This window comes from Cricetulus griseus, chromosome 2 (assembly GCF_003668045.3).
Source record: "Cricetulus griseus strain 17A/GY chromosome 2, alternate assembly CriGri-PICRH-1.0, whole genome shotgun sequence".
Lineage (NCBI taxonomy): Eukaryota > Metazoa > Chordata > Mammalia > Rodentia > Cricetidae > Cricetulus > Cricetulus griseus.
In genome coordinates, this window is record NC_048595.1 from 451,445,468 (window position 1) to 451,465,725 (window position 20,258).

Consider the following 20,258-nt stretch of genomic DNA (forward strand, 5'->3'; position numbering starts at 1 on the left):
TGCTACATGGACTTCTGCCAAAGGACATTTGGTCGTGACTTAAGGGGGAAAATGCCCTGCAAATCACTGTGATAATCCATGCTCTCCATCCGCTCCTGAACATACAGCAATTTTCCTATTCATCACTAGTTGATTCCTTGCCATATTTTCACAGAAACAATTCCAGACTTTATTACCCATTCTCTCCCAACCTTTCCTCCGTGTAACTCACTTAGGAGTGGGTGCAACACAGCATTCCTTTCCTTCCTCCTGGCCCTAAAACGTTTGTGAATATTGAGTGCTTCACCTCCTTTCTCCGGGTTACTGATCACGGAAAATTTATGGCAGATATTTGATGGCTCATGAATGACAGTTTGGGGAGGTCATGGAAACTTTAAGGATTAAAGTCCTGCTGGAGTAAGTACATCTTTGGGAGCGGGCTTTTAGAGTTTATGCCTCATTCCACTTCAGGGTCACTTTCCATCTGCTTCTCGTATGGAAATGGAGCTGTGATCCTTCAGCTTCCTTCCCTGGCCCCCAACATCATGGACCATCCCTGCCCCTTGCTTTGATAGCATGATCCAAAAGAATCATTCCTTCTGTAAATTGCCTTCAGTTGTGGTATGCTTTTTATCACAGGAGAGAAGTAACCAATAGAGGTTGTTACCTGCTTGGATGGTGGACACTCAAGTTCAGCACCTATGAAAACAGGCACACTGTTCCCTGCCCAGAGTTCCACAGCTAAAGTGAATAGATTGCCGTCTGTTTTTGCTTCTGCCTCTACCCCAAACCTTAGTCCAGCCTCCACTTGCCACACTTTGTAGTCTTATCTATTTTTCTGACTTGGATGAGGAGCTTTGTCCAAGACTTTCATTGCCTCCTGCCTTCCAATTACATGGCCTCCATTGGATTATGCCTTCAGCACTGTTAGTTTCTTTTCCTGTCACTGCAATAAAACATTCTGACAACAACACTTTAAGGAAGAAGCACTTTATGTTGGTTCACAGTTCAAGTACAGCCTATCATGGAGGGAAAATTAAGTACGCAGGAACTAGAAGCTGCTGGTCACATGGCACTCACAGTCCAGAAGCATGGTGGGATACATAGCATGCCTGTGGGCCCTTCCTATTCTCACAGTCCAGAAGCATGGTGGGATACATAGCATGCCTGTGGGCCCTTCCTATTCTCACAGTCCAGAAGCATGGTGGGATACATAGCATGCCTGTGGGCCCTTCCTATTCTCACAGTCCAGAAGCATGGTGGGATACATACCATGCCTGTGGGCCCTTCCTATTCTCACAGTCCAGAAGCATGGTGGGATACATAGCATGCCTGTGGGCCCTTCCTATTCTCACAGTCCAGAAGCATGGTGGGATACATAGCATGCCTGTGGGCCCTTCCTATTCTCACAGTCCAGAAGCATGGTGGGATACATACCATGCCTGTGGGCCCTTCCTATTCTGCATCTGTACAGTTGAGCATCCCAGGTAGTGAAAGTTGCTGCCTGTGGTAGGATGGTTCTCCCACTTCAGTTATTGTACTCAAGATAATCCTCCATATGCATGCCCTCGGTTTACTTCCTAGCTTGACAACTGAGATTAAATACAGTCTTCTTTGAACATAACTCTCAATTTTGTATCACACTTCCCTTCCCAGATGTCCACTTTATTCTTGCATGCCAATGTAAATAAAGAGAAAACAGGCCAGTAACACTATTGCGAGTATGAATGTCCATTAGAGGTCTCAGTCCAGGGCACATCAGAGTATTCCATGGAAGATTAGTACAAAGTCAAACTGATCATGCACTCACTGGCTGATGGAGTGTGGAGACAAAGCAGCCTCTGTAACACCCGGAGCAGAAGATGGGCAGGAAGAACTGATGGCCACCACATGTGCATCCTGCTCTGCCCAGAGCCCAAGGCATGTTCTGACTTCCTCAAGACCTGGGCTTTTCTGTGCTCACTTCAGATCAGTTTGCTTTCTATTGAAATCAAAAGCATTCACCTTCACCGTGTATCTTATACAGCTTCTTCTAGGTATTCACATCACCTGCTGTTACCTTTGCCTCAAATCTTTCAATATTGTTACTGATCCACCATAGCAAGACACACATATACACAGATACCTGTATAACACACACACACACACACACACAAATACATATGCACACACAGAAACACGCATGCACACACATAGACACAAATTATTTTCCAAATCCAGACACAAATGTATTTTCCATATATATGCACTTATGCCTTGGAAGATATTTAGATTCAGCATTGATACTTTTATTATTTGCTTTCAATTTCCATTACAGGACAGTGACTCTCATAGCTCCTTTAAGATTTTACTTAATTATATTAACTAAAATGAGTATGTTTATTGTTCATTGAAGTTTCACTTAAACCATTTACCCCGAGGCTGTGCTTCTCTGTGCTCAGATCACATTAAAAGACTAAAAGCCATTAGAACAAGGGATTATCTTATTCATCATTTTTATCTCTCATGTCTAGTATTCTGTCTCAGACCTGGGAAATACATGATAAATATTCCATGAATGATAATGGGCCTAAGAAAAATATTATATCAGAGGTATGTTAGAAAAACAAAGCAACAACAAAGCCAAACACAAATAAGTTGATTGCTTATGAGTGGAACAATCACTAAATAGGATGTATCTATTTAGCTATAAGGAGGTGACTTTTGTCAGAGATAGACTTGAATATTCACTTATGTAGACACGAGCATATTTCGGGACATAGCTCCTAGGTCTTAGGCATATATTTTTCTCAACCTCAACTTTCAATGAAAAGAACATAGGTAAAATATTCATTTTTTAACCAGATGGAATACATTCTACAAATGGATAAGCACAATTTCCTTTTTTATACAAATAAGTGAATTTAATTACATGTAATGTTCTTGTGTAAATATATATATGTAGTTACATACATATTTATATACTGTTACATATCACAACAATAAAGGATTACAGCTATTATAGAACATGAACAGGTTGGGAATGTAGCACATTGGTACAATGTTTGCCAACCATATCAAGTCCTTACGTCCTATCCCCAGCAGAACAAAAAGAAAACAGAAGGAAACTTTAATAAGAGCTTGCTAGAATAAGGGTGTTCTTTGTAGTACTTAGATAATATTGACTACAATGCAAGAGTAACAAGTTTTCACTGAGCATAAGCATTAGGTAACAGGCACTGTATCACTTTGGACATAGATAGGGGGCAGTACCCAGAGATCTCAATCTCTTCACAGCCCACTGACCTTATGAATCAGAAGGAAATCAGCCCAGCCACATAAAACACTGGCACATCACGTAATAACTGGAGTGACATTAACAGTAAAACACTGCTAAGTCTCTAAGTCCTTTTAATACCAAAAGGAGGCCAAGCTTCCAGACGCTTGCACTGATTCATAAATCACTGGAAATTGCTGCAGCTACATTGGATTATTATGTTGTAGTGAAGTTGCAATACATGGTTAATAGTAGCTTGGAATAATATAAACTGGTTCAATTAATATGTAAGATAAACAAAATCAGTTTAATCACTAGGAATTACTATCATCTTCTTATGGCAATATATCTTCTTTGTCCATTTATGTTTTGTGCTTAAGACAACAGAATTCTGCAAAGAATAAAGTTACCAGTAAGTACAAAAAGAGGACTTTTTGAATAAAATGTTGACTCTTGAAAATGGTTCAACTGCTGTTAGAAAGACTCAAAACTTCTGCATAGAACTTTGCTCTTTCTATACAGGAAGTGCACACTATCACCATTCCCATTTTAACCTAATTGTTTAGATGAAGGACTCTGGCCACAAGCATTTTTGATGTGCTCAACAGTCCTCCCTTAGCATTTATTTGACACATTCTTTTGAATTCAAATATTAATTAGCATCTTGGTACTTTCTCCATATGCATTTAGTAATTGTTGCTGGTAGACTGTGTACTTGAGGTTTAGGAGTTAGGAAATGCACAGGAAAATAGAGACATTTCACTAGATAATTAGAACACAATTAGAAGCCATGCAAGAGTATGGAACTAGAAAGCAGACACATCTAGACAAGACTGGGTTTTGCAAACTCAATGGCTAGACAGAAGGATAGTGTAGCTAAAGTGTACTGGACAACTCTAATATCACGGAAAATGACACAGGGCAAGAGCAATCTCCCACAAATATCAGATAAAGTATTTCAATGTACTTGGTATACAGTGGGTAACACTGTGAATTATACGATGGAGTAATTTATTTTTAATTACCTCCTGCTCTGTGAAGGAACACGTTCTAGTGGATAGTTTCAAATTGTGTGCTTAAGTGAGGAAGTGGCCGAATGAACACAAGGGTGACAGGAAATACTGAGTGTTGTTTGTCGTTCTACTCTTTCGACTTTTGTTGAGGCCTGTCACCCAGCTCCCAAAATTAACCCACTAGAGGCTTATTCTGTCTTATAAATGCCTGGTCTCAGATTGACTTGTTTCCGATCAGCTTTTCTTAAATTATCCCATCTATCGTTTGTCTCTGGACATTTACCTTTTCTCACTTCTGTAATCTTATATTCACTCTTAATCTGTGACTGGCTGGGAGGCTGGCCCTTTCTTTTCTGCTGCTTGATCTCTCCTTGTTCTATCTTGCTCCTTCGTGTTTTGCTCCCAAATTTCTCCAGCTATTTACCCTCTCTGCCTACCAGCCCCGCCTTTCCTTGTTCCTGCCTTGCTATTGGTTATTTAGCTCTTTATTCAGGTGTTTTAGACAGGCAGAGTAACACAGCTTCACAGAGTTAAACAAATGCAACAGAAACAAAAGCAACACATCTGTACATCATTAAACAAATGTTCCAAAGCACAAACAAATGTAACACACTTTAAAATAATATTCTACAACAACTAGAATTTTTTCAAGACAGGGTTTCTCTGTGTAGCTTTGGAGCCTGTCCTGGCACTCGCCCTGGAGACCAGGCTGGCCTCGAACTCATAGAGATCCACCTGCTTCTGCCTCCTGAGTGCTGGAATTAAAGGTGTGCGCCCCCAACACCCAGCCAACTAGACCCTTTTAAATGCATTGACAATGTTCTATGATACTCCCCCTCCGGATTACTTCATATTTTCAAATATTTAACCTTCATAAGACATTGATGACATTTTTTTCCCTAGCCCTGTCTAACATGGATGATCCTGCTTTGCTGTAATATGCCACCTTGGAAGTCAACTGTCTCTTTCCTTCCTGTGGCCCTTCAGCGTTTTTCTCCAAAGTTGACTATTGTATGTGGTGATATATTGTTTATGATTGATTAAAGCCACTGGAGATCAAAATAGCAAAGCAGCCATACCAGTTAGCCATAGAAGCCAAGCAAACAGCTTTAATTCCAGGACTCGGGATTAAGCAGTAGACTGATCTCCGTTTGTTCAAGGCCACACTGACTGCACAAAACTGATCCAGTCCTAACAAGAAATAGCTCACACAAAAGTAATGTCAGCACCTGGGGTCACATGCCTTTCATCCCAGCTCTAGGGCGGTGGAGACAGGAATGATGGGGCTGGGGGGAGAAAGGAATATGAGGAGGAAGAGAACGGAATTGAGAGCCTTTAGCCTCTGAGGATTTGTGGAGACAGAAAAGCCATTTCAGCTGGGTAGAGGTGAGAGCTACTGACTTTCATGCTTTACTTCTCTGATTTTCAGCTTGAAGCTTGAACCCTAATATCTGTCTGTCTCTGTGTCTTTTATTTATCATGCTATAAATGTGCATCTTTTTTTTCTGGTAGGAATTCACAAATTGTTCTGTAATATACACTAAAAAGTCTTTATCTGTGAGGAATTTGTACTTAATTTCGATCCCTGTAGAAAGCTTACTGAAAGAGCAATGTTCCATTCTTAACTCTTGAGCTGTGGAATGAGTGACAGCGCCCATCATAGAGAAAAAAGAAGAAATCCCTTTATGGGCAAAGAATTAAATTGTGAATGACCACATCACAAATACAGGAGACTTTATCAATATCATTAAACTTATGCAATAATAGATAAGAGATAACTATTTTGCCTAGACTGGGGAAAAGGTTTGAAGTGGAGTGCTCCATTAAAAGTTGTGATTACATTGCAACTGTACCTCTCAGTTCTGAAAACAGTCCCCAGCAAGTAGGGCACACCCAGTCCATTTTCACGGGCTTCATGTTGTCTGCATCAAGTTTCGTCTGTCTATGGCAACCTCAGAATGCCCTCTTTTGCCACCTGTGGAGATTGAAAGCAATGACAGCTTTGCGGCCATACTTTGATACTTCCCTTCATACCCATAGAAGCAAGCCTGCCTCTGTGAAAAACGGCGTTGTAGTTACACTTGCCTGGTTGTTGAAGAGAAGTTACAGTGTAATTAGTGCCACCTAATGGGAAGTGCTACTGAAGTGCATACCGGTATTAATCATGCTCCAATCTAGAGCTGGCTATAGTAATCATGAGTGTAATTACAAGCTGACTGACACACTGCTACACTTGAAGACTAACCCTAACCAAGGTTCCTTTCTTACTTTCAAATAGTAGCAAAATTCAGGGTGCTGAGATGGTTTTATTCCTGAGTGCTCTCTTGCTACCCCAAAGCAACCTGGGAAATACTTCCTTGTGTTTCACCTTATATAATGATTGGAATGACTAAAGTTTACCAACCTGAAAGACAGGGTCAGCTCTAATCTGTCAAGATTTAATCCTGCCCTGACTCATTGCCCATCTGACAATGTAGAGTTTTGTCCTGGCATTTGTGAGTTTGACACATAAGTGAATAAAACAAGAACATGTCCATGCAGCCTGAATTTGCCAAGAGGTAAATCCAAGTTAATATAAAAACACTTGTCCCCTCATTGTTTTAGTGAGGTCCTATGATGGCCTTCTTCAAAATTTTCAACAACTATTTGAAACACCTTGAAGGGTACCTATGAATTTTAGTCTTAACCAGTCTACATAAGGTCCAAAGTGTTAGGTTTGGTTTCTTAGTTTGAATTATTTCAGCTCCACACATTGTTCTACTTACTACTCATTTATAAATGGAATAACCTTATTTTTCACAAGTAACAACCAGAATGTCTTTTCACTCTTGAAGCTTTCCTGAGACTCCTCTAGGTTCAGTGGCCAGTGGCACAACAATGGTTTCGTCATGGCACTGCATGAGTGCATATCACTGTGATTCCATGATTTGCTAGATTCACCTCCCCACACGCTCCCATGCCATCAGCCATGTCTCACTGGTACTCATTTTGCACTATGTATATTTTAAAATCTATACTCTACTTAAGAGAAAAAAATGTGGCAGGAAATCTCCATGTTTATATGCTAAAGAGCACTGACTTTCTTGATATAAGGGTATGTGTCTACTCTTATTGTAATTTGTTATGCCATGTTAGGTTGATATCTCTAGGAGGCCTGCTTTTTTTTTTAAAGATAATGGAGGAGGCGTGGTTCTGGGGAAGAGGGGCAGTAGTGAGGAAGGGCTCTGAGGAGGGGAGGGAAGGGAAACTGTGGTTGGGATGAAATATTCAAAAAAGAATAAATGTAAAAAATAGAACACTGACTTTTTCTAAATGTCTAAATGTTCAAGGAAAAATACCAAGTTACATGGGCTTTGTTTGTCTTGTGACTCACACTGTGTTGTCCTAAGTACTGTTTACTCCACAGAAGAGACTAGAATCCATGTTTTCTAAAGACTGCTTCATAGTACATCCTACAATTTTGAAAAATATTATTGATATTATATGCATGTTCTTTGCGTTAAAATAGATCTTTGTACTGTACTTCTGAACAGTGAATTTAAATATCACATTTTAGAACAAGGTGGAATGTGCAGTTTACTCCCAGGGAGCAGCCTCTCCTGGGTAGCGTATCTAAGACGGCGTCCTGAGAGTGGGAGGACTAAGATGTCTTCCTTGTTTGTCAAAGTAACTTTGCCTTATATGAGTATTTCTTATAAAATTTTACAAATATTTCTTTCCCATTACCTTTATTTACATTATAAAAAATTTCTTGATTTTGTACTTGTATAAATTCCGAAAAGACACCATGTTGAATATTTGTTTTGCACAAGAGGAGTACCCCAAAATATTTGTCTGAGGTGGTTATGAAAACATTTCTGACAGTAACGTTGCAGTTTGTCTTTGGTCAGTGCAAGAGATGGAGAACTGTAAAACCCTGGGCTGTGAGAGTGAGATTGAGTCATGTTTTCCTTAATCGTGTTTCAAAATTACCTTGTTCTAATCAACTCAGGAAGTTGTCATTTGATATAACCCAAATTCTCTTAAGCTTATGCCTTTAAAATATTTGACTGCTACACCTCCAGAGAAGGATATTTTGTCCAGGCTTCCTTTGCAGGTTTGAATTTAGGAAATGCATGTTGATCTTCCTGTGTAAAATTGAATTAGTCAGTGAACACACTGCAAGTGAGCATGCAGTCAGGGTCCACAGGAGGCCCCAGGCAGACAGGCAGCAGGATCACTCTTCCACACACACACACGGCTTTACAGTTTCTCGTGTCACACGCATGCCAGTCCACTCCAGCACAAACATCTAGTTCACAGCCCTTTTTCCTCCTTACTTTTAATCAGACAGTGGTCTGCGCTTTAATTGTGCCGCATTATAGCATTGAGTACCCCAGCAGGAAGAATTTCATCTCACTGATTTGAGTCACACAGGGGAGATGGGATTTGCTTTCTTTTCTTTCAGTGCCCCAAATTCTAAAGTGCACTTTGGGTCTCAGACTTCTTTGAATCAAAGTCTGTTAATACTTCCCACAGTGTCAACTAGAATGTACATGCCAGGATTGTAAAGTGATGTTTTTTATTTTTTTAATAAAACATTATATCATTATTTGTACTTTTGCTTATTTATATAAACTTTTTTTCCAAATGTCCTTTCAAAAGTGTTTTATATAGCATATATAAAATACATAAGAACCATACTTGTCATCCGAGGACAAAAAAAAAAAAAAAATCTCCTGAAAGCAAAAAGAAGACTATTGGAGAAAAGAGAGAGAATCAGAGCAAAGGAAGGGACAGGTAATGAGTATTTTAGATACATTGTATATAAATGACTGTAACAACGACTCTTTCCACCAGCTGCCTGGGTTCTGCTGCCGCTTTAGGGCTCCCAAATAACATATAAGTCTTATATTAGGTACAATGTTGCCGGCCAATGACTAGGATTTCTTATTTGCTAGCTGAGTCTTAATAATCAGCCATAACTACCAATCTATCAGGACTTATCTTACCAAGGACGCTGGCCTTATGTGTCCTCTCTTCCTGGGATCACATGGCGACTCCTCTTTACTACATTTCCCAGAATCCTCCTCCTCTCCTAGTCCTGCCTATCTTGCTTTCCTATTGGCCAACAATGTTTTATTCATTAACCAATAAGAGAGACATATATGCAGAAGGACTTCCCCCATTGACCCGATCATTTTTGTAGAGTTAATGCATATTAGCAAAATAATTTTCTTTGATTGCTACCTTTATAACTAACCAAAGAAATAAATCTAGATTACAGAAGTAATTTAATAGCTAAACAAAAAGAAATCAAACTCTCCAGTCAATAAATGTGCTAATGAAATGACCAGACATTTCTCAAAAGATGAAAGACAAATATCCAAAAACAACAAGAAAAAATGCATAATCTCACTAATTGGTAGAAAAAAATGCAAACCAATATTACTCTGAGATCCAAACTCACCCTAGTCAGAAGGGCAGTCACTAAGGGAAAAATAACAGCAAATACTGGCCCAGGATGTAGACAAATAGGAACCTTTATACAGCTCTGGTGAATATGTAAATCTTCCATTAAGTATGGAAGTCAGTATGGATCTTTTTCAAAACAGTGAACGCAGCTATACCCCTCAACGGGATTTACCTAAAGGACATCAAGTCAACATATCACAGATACTTGCACATCAATGTTTACCCTTGCATTGTAGATAGTACTAAATTACAGAATCGACAAAGGTGTCCAACGACAGAGAAAGATAAAGACGATACAGCATATATACGAAGTGGGATTTTTTTTTTCAGCCAGAAACAATGAGATTTACTGTTAAGAGGATCACCAAGTTAAGTGAATTAAGCTAATCTCATAAAAAATAGTGTAGGTTTTTCTTGACTTGGGATTATATAGGTTTTATATAGTCACATACTTACAATAAAGTCACATATTATTTATATACATGAATATATGAAGAATAGAGGCATTAATTGGCAGAGCAAAAGCAAGAAGATATGATGAATAAGCTCAGCATATTGAAAATTAAAAATTAAACTAAATTTTCCTTTGCCAAGATGTGTATTTACTCAAAGAAAATTCTTGAAGTTTTTTATTTACTCTCTGTTTCCACTGGCAGCATGTCAATAGAGTTAAATTTCAAAGTAGTAACCTTTGTGTCTCACCATAATTACTGATCAATCACTAGAGTTTAGTAAGCACGGACTGTAATTCTAACAGGGTGATAAGTTTATGTTGTATAGGGAAACGACTCTTCTAGATACCATAGGCTACCCCTCCAAAAGCCCAAAGCTGTGTGTGTGTTATCTCCCTTTTAGACTTGTCTATAGAGGTCCCATAGACCCCTCCACAAAACAATGGAGGCTATTGTCATGACTCTTGATTACTCACCAGAACTTGATGGTATGATGCCATTATGAAAATACCATATACATTTCCCATAGGACAATGGGAAATCAAGTTGGTGCTGACTGGGGATGTTTATCCCTATTAGATAGCTGATATAGTGCCAAAATATGCTGTAAGGATGCTAGAAGGAAGTAATAATCAATAATCTTATTCAGTTGTGAACGCTATGAGCTACAACAATCAGCCTTGGCAAGATATACCTACTGTTGCAATAGCGGCATGAATGTTATGTGAGTAACCACTCGCTTTTGAACTGAATTTAAGATTCAGCCCCCCCCCCAAAAAAAGAACTCATGCTTGGTACTGTTAACAGAACCAAGAATTCACAGTGGGGTATATCATAGGCCTAAGGAGAGAACCTACTACTATTTTTCTACAGATGGATACACACACAAACACACACACACACACACACACACACACACACACACACTTATAATATACATATATAACATTTAAACAAAAAGCAATGTTCTCTAGCAAATATTTTTTTCAGTGAAGAATTTTGAAACTAAATACTTATATGTGCTAGGAAAGAATTCTACCATTGAGCTATAACCCCAACTATCAGATAATGATATTTTCATACAAAATGACTTGATACTAGGGGGAAATTGCTCATTATTCTGTTTCTCAAGAACTTTACAGCCCTTTCCTCTATGCCATTCAAGGAATCCTAAGGAATGGTTCTAGAGGATCAATCAAAAGCTCAGAGAAGCCATCACACATAGACAGTGAATTGAGGATTTAAAGATGGCAGAAGGACAACCTATGAACAGAATACTTTCAAACTCCAGTGCCCAGTAATGGCACAAGGACAATGGCACATAATATATATATATATATATATGTATATATATATATATATATATCCATATATGTATATATGTATAATCTAAATACTTATCTTTATATATGGATTGCTGTAGCTTTCAACCCTTATCAGAGAAGCTACTTTTTGTATTTGCAACTGGCTAGAGTATAGAGAATGAGAAATTATAGAGCATTAAGCCACAAATTTGAGATATATACGTGTGTGTGTGTGTGTGTGTGTGTGTGTGTGTGTGTGTATGTGTGTGTTTTACATTCTTTCTCCAAAAGCTCAAGGATCGTAGCAGAAGAGATAGATTTTGGACCTAAACACAATAAAGCAAAACAAACCAACAGCACTTTAAAACAACTCAGAGAAGATTTATCTGCATTTGAAATGTGACTATAATGAATACAGTATGTGAATCATATAAGTGGATATAATCATATAAGTGAACATGATTATGTAAGTACATATAACTCTCAGTTATTCTGTGAGTCATGGAGGAGACTTTTCAAAGTTAAAGTACTCTCCTTCGATAACCAGTTCAAGAAATATTGCAAGAGCCAAAGGTTGTAGAGGACAGCTTTGCAATAGTGTTTTCTGAACATGATAGGTCCATGGTACATAGGAACTCCCAGAAGCTGTGACTGGACATCCAAGACCTGACCAAGGTAAAGCTGGCCAAAATCCTAGCATGGATGAGGAAGAAGCTTACCGGGTAGCAGGACAGGAGAGGTTAGAGGGAAGGAGGTCACATGTGGATTTTATCAAAACACATTGAATACAATCATAAAATAGATTTAAAAATATTCATAAGTAGTATTTTCTTTAAGTTTATATGTATCCAAAGGAAAAATTTCTGGTAGCTGCCATGTACTGTTTCCCCATGTCATCCATATCAACACAGGAAAACTCAACACTAGGTCCTTTGCTTCCCACAATTACACTTGCAAATCAAAAGTTTGGTAAATACCTACTGTGCTCTCAAGAAATTTTGATGCCTAAATGAAAATCTAATCTCTAACTTTGTAAGGATACACAAATTGTATTGGTTGTACAAAATGTAGATTATAAACACTTATTCCAACTTGGGCTATTTATGACTTATGAAGTTAACAGGGAAGGGGTTTTTCATATAATGACATAGGAAACACAAAATGACAGAAAGGAGGGAAATATGATAATCAATAGGCAGAAGTGTATTGTTTTTATAACAAAGTACTACATTAATTTATTGAAGGAAATAATTTTGTAGCTGAAAGAAAACATGGGGCTTGGAAACAAATGAAAACTAAATATATCTAATGAAGTACCGTTTGTCTTCCTAGTGTATTTCCTAATGAACCCACTCTCATGTACAGTAATACCTCAGCAAGCCCCACTTCTGCTATATTATACCATTAATAAGCACAAAATATCAAAGGAAATTTTGAAGTAAGCACAGAGCACCATATTTCATTTCATTTTTTGAAGTTTTCACACAGAGAATTATCATTTTCATTTTGCTTGTTTTCCCAACTGACTTTGGTGTTAAATTCAATTATTTTTAAAAAATCATATTAATAACAGCATGACCCAAGAAACCAATTTTCATCCCTGGAAGAGAGTGAGACTGGAGATGTAACCAACCAATGAGGAAAAGAAACATTGTGAAATGAGATTTCTGATTCCTATTTCTAGACTGTACGTTCTTCATAATATAAAAACCATCAGTACAAGAGGGTATCACTGAGATAAACTGTAAGTGCTGTTTGAAAACTATCATCAATGCAATATATTGACATATATAATATATAGCTAGTATATGTATACATAGATAACACACATTGCTAATATGTTATTATATTGTCTGTATTATATGTATTAATATATTATATATAATGTATATTAGCACCCATTGTTCCAAAACCTTTCATGGCACATTTAGATACATTTGGGAAGGCAGCCTCCTCATGCTCTTGAGAGGGGAACCATGTGCTGCTCACACTTTTTCCATGACTCATCCAATTTAATTTACCAGTTAGGCACTTATTGAATCAGTTTTGACATACACTAAGATAACAGAGGTGCCACTGAAATGCTTATGTAGCAGCTGAGCTCTCTATTTCTTTTCTACTTCTTCATTTTTATTACATTGTAGTACATTGTGGCTCTGCTAAACCTAACTAATATCTTACTCATCCTGCCAATTATTTCTCAGTGTATACTTGTAATTAAACCCATTCTGAGATTTGTGTCAGCCTTCCTGCACAGTAATCAATACTAAATTGTAACAACAGAAAGAGACAATATGTGCTGTTAGTGAATTTTTGCCTGTACTTGTACAAATAAGATTAAGAGCATCATGTAGAATGAGCTGTGAGTACATGACATTTTCCCAATAACTGTTTTTCATTATTTTGAAGTGTGCATAGATGTCCTGCCATCCTGGCTCCTCTCAGCCTCAGCTACATGTCACACAGAGATTCAGCTTTGATGGCTGTCTCTAGAACAGCACAGACTAAGTAATTTATAAAGAACAGAGATTTATTTTTCACAGTTCTTGGGGTCGGATGGTCCCGATCACTGTCACATGGAAAGTATCTTGCTAGTATGTCATCTTATGTTTAGAAGATAGAGAGACAAGGTCACAAAAAGAAAACAACAGGCTAAGGAAAACAACCTCCAGAACTGGGGCTTACGTTCCAAATAATGCTTTTTCAAAACCATATCGTTGGTTCTTCAGCAATTTAAAACAAAACAAATCCTTGTCACCTCCTGTCTCTACCACCCCAATATCACTGATTTCTTAAACAACAAAAGGTTCTGGATGCAAAGTAACTTCTCTTGGTATGAAAATTAATATTAACATGGTGGAGTATTGATCAAATCTGTTTGGTAACCAGAGAAGCAATAATGAAATGACATTTTTTCCCTTTTCTTTTGTTTCCCAAATTGACGTCAGCCACTCATTCTGATTCAGCTTCTAGACCACTATTTAATGCATAGTATCCATACATATGAAAGAAATATAAATGGAATCATCAAATGATTGGGGAGAGAAAGCCCCAACTAGACATTTTTCACTACCAAGTAAAACCTCCAGTACCAGGAATGGGCTATATCTAGTTCAGTAGTTGGCCAAAGGGGCTACATGGAAACCACCAAATATCTCATGCTATTACCAAAGTTATTGTCCGTTCTACACAAATTGATAATCAGACCCCATTGCTGAAGACAACACCTACATATCTTATTGAACATGGAAAGGTTGAACTGGTGCCTATTTCACTCTACTGACTAGAGGTAAAAATACTTGAAGATTAATAACCATGCCTCAAAACCTACACTCTACAACAGTGACCTGTCTACGTGATATGCTAGAGTAAAAGTGGCATAAACATTTTGGGAGTAAACAACCACTCCCTGATTAGATTTAAGGCCCACTCCATGAGATGCAACTCATGATTGGCACTGCTCAAGTAGTCAAGAACCTGAGACTAGAAAGGGTATAGGTCTAGGAACATAACAATAAAGTGATTCCTAATGACAGTCTGCTATACCCATTGACCAGTACCTTGCTCAGCCATCATCAGAGAAGCTTCCTCTTGGGATAAATAGGCACTAACACAAAGATGCCCAACTGGACAATGATCAGCAATGAGAGACTTTGGAGCACTCAGTCCTTAGTGGATATCTTCATCAAACCCCTCTCCTCAGGTCTCAGGGAGATATACAGAAGAGTAGGTAGAAAGATTGTAAGGGCCAGAGGGGATGGATAACACCAGAAAGCAATGTTTTTCATACACAACAGACTGAGGCAGATATGAATTCAGAGGATGTGGCAGCATGCACTCGGCATGCATAGGTTCAAACCAGACTGAGTCAAAGGGCTAAGAGAAGGAAGTGGACCCAGGCTCCCATCCATCACACCAAGAAGTGATCTTCAATTGGCAATCACTTGCAATTAAAAACTATTTTTATTTACTCACTGAGTATATAAACCACACTTAAGGGCAGGTTCCATGAACAGTAGAAGATGGTTGAGAGAAAATGAACTCACTGTTTTTGTAGACATTTTGTCACATGTCTTTATTTGTTTTTTGTCCTTTTGCTTGTTTATTGTGGTTTTGTCTTTTATGTTTTATGCATTATGTGCATGCGTGCATCAGAGTGTGTGTGTGTGTGTGTGTGTGTGTGTGTGTGTGTGTTGGGTTTTTTGTTGTTCTGTCTTTTTTCTGTTTCATTTGTTTGCCTATTTTCTAAAGAGGGAGAGAAAGAGAGAGCTGGCATACAGTTGGAAGGATATAGGAGAGTTGGGAGTGGTAAAATTATGATCTGAATTTATTACATGAAAAATATTTTATTTTCACTGAAAATATCTAAATGTCCATATGTTTCTTTTATCTGTATGTTAGTTTTCAATTATAAATTCATGTGAAACATTCTTTTGGGGGGTGTTTTCGAGACAGGGTTTCTCTGTATTGCTTTGGAGTTTGTCCTGGAACTAGCTCTTGTAGGACAGGCTGGCCTCGAACTCACAGAGATCCACCTGCCTCTGCCTCCCAAGTGCTGGGATTAAAGGTGTGTGCCCCTAATGCCCAGCTCACGTGAAACATTCTTATGGCCAGATGTATATTTCTCTTACAGAGTTCCATGCTAGAGAATAAAGTAGCTAAATACACACCAGTCCTGAAATGTTTATTCCATGAACAAACCTGCTGATCCAAAACTTACCTAGTTGTTTTCTAAGACAAGTATGTTTTCCTATTAGCAAAAAGCAGAAAACTATTTCACATCAATTACATGCATTCTATTTCTATAGCAAAGACTGGAAACTTCCACAGTCCTTTTCAGTTCACTAAATTATTTTTCATGCTAGCAAAAACATGACACAATCCCATTTTTAACAGTAGTAACTTTTCTTTTGTTCTACACAGAGTTTCAAATTGAAAATGATCGACATTATTATTTTGCATAGATGGCTTCATGAACATCACAACCCAGATTTATGGCCAGATTTTTTATCTCTACTAAATATTTTGAACTACCCATTGTTAATTCAGAGTTGTTAGAGTATATTTTTCCTTAATTGTTTGGGGCCATACTCATGTTAAGACATTGTTTTCTTAGACTGTAAATTCCATGAATATTCTGTATTTTATTTGATGTACTTCCATCATATAATCCTTGATTTGAAGCAAGATTTGGGGGTGATAGTATAGAGTTTGAATTGAGGCATTTTGTAGTTAATTTCTGTTGCAATAGTATTGAATATAAGCTTAATAACACCATAGAAGATAAAAAGGAAAACTCAAAGGACAAACCTGTTTAAATTATCAAATCTTTTGGTTATCTAAAACAAGGGCAGTTTTTAAAATAATGTCACTTTTCTACTTAAAAAGGATAGTGCCATGTGGGAGAAGGAAGCACTCAGGGGACGGATAATGAGATACAGGCCTTTCATTGGTTTGAACATAGCCCTAGGTGGTAGCAATGGAGAGTTTCTGCCATCTGCTACCTGATCAGTGGCTGATGTGAGGTTGTTGATTTCACTTTAAAAAAACAAATAACAAGTGTTCTTGAAGAAAAGTAATTTTACTGTCAACTATACCTCTATAACCTTGAACAAGTCATTTCTCTCTCCCTTCATTCCCCCATCTCTGTAAAAAAAAAAAAGAAAAAAAAAAAGATAATGTGATAGTTGCTTGTTTATCTGTCCTTGAATTAAAACATCATCTGATATTAAAAGAAGACTTCATGACAATACATTTTGGAGAGTTTGTCTTTATTTTGAGAAATAGATAAGGCTGTATAATTCACAGTTAAGAAAAGTCTACTCTGAATGTTTTAAAGAGGCAAGGGTTACATATTTCAAGAGTTTATGTATCCTGAGATTTGAATGTGTATTCAATTAGTTATTTAGAAAGTCTTATACCTCCCCAATCCCATTATCTTCACACTCAGTTCCTCTAAAAACAGAGGTTTGTATAAGAAAACCCAAACTCATAGCTCATATCAGCTCTACCATGCTGGACAAACTTGGAGTCACTTCTACTATATAAATGCTAAAGTGGGCAAAACAATAAATAGTTACTATTGGTAACTATTTATTGAAATGATACACTTCTTTTTCAGCATTAAAAGGAACATTAACACTTTGCCTACAAATAATTTGGCATATGACAATGGCCTTAAAGTTTCACTTCCTAGTTCAAGCAAGGTGATGAAAAGAGGAAGATAGAAGAGAAAGGGGGATCTTGGGGGCAGGGCTGATGTTGTGTGGAAATGTCATCAGTTAGAATAGTTTGAGTTTGAGGTATTAGGGGCCAGGGATGACTCTAGGGAGACAGTAATGAGTGGGCTCAAGGAGAACATTATGCTCCACTTAAGATTGTAGACTCTAGTCTGTAGATAAGGGTGTTGAGGCTGATGGATTGGAAGGAACCAATAAGAGAGGTAGAAGGAACTTGAAGATCAAACAAGATCAGAACCTGAAACAAAGTAATAAGGATAAGAAATAAGGAGCAGAAGAGCAGAGAAATTGGGATACAGACTCAGAAGTCAATTAAAATTTAGACAGGGGGAAGAAAGGAGTCTATCTCACAGGGTTACATATTCCATGGCTGGGTAGATACAGGCATCGGTCAAATGTTTGAGAATTCAGGAACCTGTGTGTTTGAAGGAAAGACAGTACATTTAGCTTTCAGCTAATTGTTTTTACCATTGTTACAGATATGTCAAGGTGAATTACTTTATAGTCAATAACTTCTGAGGAGTCAAAAGGCTGAAACCAAATACAGGCTATAAATGGGATGAGTTAAGCTGCACAAGATTCTTAGTTGAAGACCATATAATCCACCTCAGAAAGGACAATTAGAAATAGAAAGATGCACCAGGCAGGGTTCCAGAGCATGCAGAGAACTGGTGCAGACATACAGGAGAGTGATACTTGGGGCTCCTAAAAACAATTCTCTAAATGAGGGGGAGAAGTGAACTAGTAGAGCTGCTTAACCTCCTAAAATGCAAATGAAATAGAGAGAGAAAGCTGCCAGAACTTATATCACATGAACAACTCTGCCAATTCATACTAAGGTAATTACTTGAAAACAGTTGCTCTCTGTCTTACCTTTGGACATCCACAAGTTCAGGACTAAATACCAAGTCCAGCACTAGCAAATTAGAACAGCAGCCTTGATGGAGAACACTTATCAACTCTTTCTCACGTTGACCTTGAAGCTTGCATTGGGTGCATTTGCATCTCAGAAGCTATAGCAAATGCCAAGTATTTCAAAGATAGCTGGGAAATACAGTTTTTAGCTATTCAGCCTCTAAAAAGAGCCTCTTAAAATGGAGTATGTAAGGGTTTTCAGTAATTCAGTCTGCCATGCATTTAAAAATTGATGTACAAGGAAGTTATGGTGTGTATCAGTAAAAGGCATCAGAAGAGGAATAGGCAGGGAAGTGAAGAGAAGCTAAGGACAAAACCCCAAATTCCAGTGTTTGAAGGATATGAGAGATAGTCAGGAGAATGTAGGATGTATATGACTGCAATAATAACAAAGACAAAAAGGAGTTCATGGCTTGTTTTAAAACTTTTTCGGAAAAGGAATTCCTAGCTTTTTGTGCTGCCTAATAATCTTTCAAGAAACATTATATTTGTCTAATAGTTTCTTTGCTAGAAAAGTATCACCAGAGAGACAAGAAACCATAGAGCAGGCATTCAAAAAGCTAACTGGGGGAGTGAATTAAAGGAAGTGTGACACCAGAGAGAATAGTTATGACAGGTAAGTATTTCCACAAATAGAAACAGACCAGTACAGGGGACCTGACATGTCCAGAGGACACAGTTTCATTCTCTGACATCTGACTCTTACAATCTTCCTGTCCCATTTTCTGCAATGAACCCTAAGCTATGGAAAGGGAGGGTAATAAAGTTGTCACACTTGTGGCTTAGCACTGCATGGGAATTTCTTCTCTGCACTATGGCCAGTTGTGAGACTCTGAATCAATGACCTTGTACTACATAAATAAACTTCTCCGATGAGTTCTGAGACCGATATTCATATATGGAGAAACTTGTGAATTTAGAGCACCATTTGAAAGCATGATTCACACTTTTAAATTTTGCTTCATGGAAGTATTTATTTGAGGTAATAAACAGTCATATCTAAAGAGATGATAGATTTGGTTCATCTTCATATTAATGCTGTTACTGGAAATTGTATATATAGACATATATATATATATATATATATGTGTGTGTGTGTGTGTGTGTGTGTGTAATTATATATAATCAAGGCTATGTATTCAGATAAAGGCATGTAAATGTTTATTAGTTAGCTATGATTTCATGATAGGTTTTCACTTTAGTACACGACAATCAGTGATAACAGGATTGTCCCTTTTTTGTATATAATGCTTACGGGAAAGGGATATTACCACTCTACCCACCCTGAAACTGTGGCATCAGGGCAGCTATATGAGTGCCTGAACAATAGAACATGACATTGCACTCTGTCCTGCTCCAACACTAACACTTTGACATTTGTCCTAATAGCATGATCCAATACTCAACTTGGATAATAGTTTTTATCTAATTGGGAAAGATAACTCAGTGTTTAAAATATCCAATTTGAAATGAATTTTAATTCAATCTGAGGTAACTATTTGCATATAATTCAAAGAATCACTGATGAAGTCTAGTTCACCAATCTTGAAAAATTAATACTTGTCAAATCATTCCTCCTTTGATGTGAACTTGTGACCAACGCTGCTTGTTCAATTTCTTTCTAGAAAGCAAATGTGTAGTAACAA

General features: G+C 37.7%; 1 long non-coding RNA gene across 4 annotated transcripts in view; it reads right to left on the reverse strand.

The window, feature by feature from the left end:
* The window catches only part of LOC103159719, a 296,693-nt gene extending 287,405 nt beyond the window's left edge, over window positions 1–9,288 (reverse strand). For all 4 annotated transcript variants that reach the window (XR_004768764.1, XR_003481656.2, XR_003481655.2 and 1 more), the window contains exons 1-2: window positions 9,240–9,288; window positions 6,102–6,223 (exon numbers count right to left, since the gene is read on the reverse strand). This is a non-coding gene — a long non-coding RNA (uncharacterized LOC103159719). The remainder of the gene's footprint in view (window positions 1–6,101; window positions 6,224–9,239) is intronic.
* Between the last annotated feature and the right edge of the window lie 10,970 nt (window positions 9,289–20,258).